The following is a 1,652-nucleotide window of genomic DNA, read 5'->3' on the forward strand; positions in this document are numbered from 1 at the left end:
TGACTATTCAACTTCTATCTTAATTGTGGATGCTTGGTAGAATGGTATTAGTACAATGAAAGTTGGCTTTTATCAGTTTCGTGTTATTCGATTAATATCATCACTGTCACATGCTAAAGGTAATAACAATGGCTATAGAAGGAAGTAATAATGAAGTTGTGATCTCATGAGTGTTTTATTATTGATAAGTTGAAGTGTTAGTTAAGTGGTTAATTAAGTAGTTAATTATAGTTAATATTTAATCAACAATTTTAGGTGTTATTATCTTAACATTGAGAAGTAGTCATACATTGGTGAGTGAGTTTAATTAGACAAAACCTTAGTCTGAGTCTCTGAGGGAACGAACTAGAAACTATTCTATATTATTTGCGAACGCGTATACTTGCGTGAATATTAGTGCGTGATTTCGCCCTAACAAGTTTTTGGCGCCGCTGCCGGGGACTCGGCGTATTTGTTTAGTTTATGTACTTACCATCATTGGTCATTAGGACTCAGTGATTAGGACGTAGTAGTTAATTACTCTTTTCGGTTGTGTTTCAGGTACTTTAGCAAGCGTTTATGCAAACTCGTTCTCGTGCTCGCAAGAGGACCTTAGATACAGCTGAGGAGAAAGACGAAGTTCTTGATACTCCGGAGAAGTTAGATTTTAAGGATTCGGATTCAGGAACTGAGCAGAAAGAACCAGTAAACATGGGAGATCGTATTGTTCAAGCTGATCCAGCTCTTATGGATTTTTCTCGGCCTAAAATTGATGACATTCAGTCAAGCATCCTTCATCCGGCTATTCAAGCTAACACCTTTGAAATCAAGCCGGGCACTATTCAGATGGTGCAGAATTCTGTTTCTTTTGGAGGAGCGGCAACTGAAGACCCCAACATGCACATAAGGAATTTTGTCGAGATCTGCAGCACTTTTAAGTATAATGGCGTGACTGATGAGGCTATCAAGTTGAGGCTTTTCCCATTCTCACTGAGGGATAAGGCTAAAGACTGGTTACATTCTGAACCAGCTGGGTCCATCACTACGTGGCAAGATCTTGCGCAAAAGTTTCTGGTGAAGTTTTATCCAATGACAAAGACTGCTGCTATGAGGAGTGCTCTTACTCAGTTTGCGCAGCAACCTACAGAATCTATGTGCGAGGCTTGGGAACGCTACAAGGAAATGTTGAGAAAATGTCCACATCATGGAATGCCGGATTGGATGGTAATCACTGGTTTTTATAATGGTTTGGGGGCCCAATCTCGGCCCATGCTCGATGCAGCAGCTGGAGGCGCCTTATGGGCTAAAAGCTATACTGAGGCGTATAATCTTATAGAGACAATGGCTGCAAATGAGCATCAAAACCCAACTCAGAGGATGACGTCAGGCAAGGTAGCAGGTATTCTGGAAGTTGATGCAGCCACCGCTATTGCAGCCCAGCTCCAAGCGCTATCAATGAAGGTTGATTCTTTGGCTACGTATGGAGTTAATCAAATAGCTATGGTTTGTGAGCTTTGTGCAGGTTCTCATGCTACGGATCAGTGTTCTCTTGTCAACGAATCTGTTCAGTATGTGAATAATTATTAGCATCAACAGCAGCCTGTGCCAGTGACCTATCATCCTAACAACAGAAATCATCCAAATTTCAGCTGGGGGAATAATCAGAATGCTAT

At 41.2% G+C, this 1,652-nt stretch overlaps 1 non-coding gene across 1 annotated transcript; it reads right to left on the reverse strand.

Annotated features, from left to right (window-relative positions):
- Positions 1-1,083: 1,083 nt before the first annotated feature.
- Positions 1,084-1,190, reverse strand: LOC141715648 (small nucleolar RNA R71). Its single transcript, XR_012572403.1, has one exon. It is a non-coding gene; the product is annotated as a small nucleolar RNA R71 (small nucleolar RNA).
- Positions 1,191-1,652: the final 462 nt, after the last annotated feature.

The sequence above is a fragment of the Apium graveolens genome, chromosome 3, assembly GCF_009905375.1.
Source record: "Apium graveolens cultivar Ventura chromosome 3, ASM990537v1, whole genome shotgun sequence".
Classification (NCBI taxonomy): domain Eukaryota; kingdom Viridiplantae; phylum Streptophyta; class Magnoliopsida; order Apiales; family Apiaceae; genus Apium; species Apium graveolens.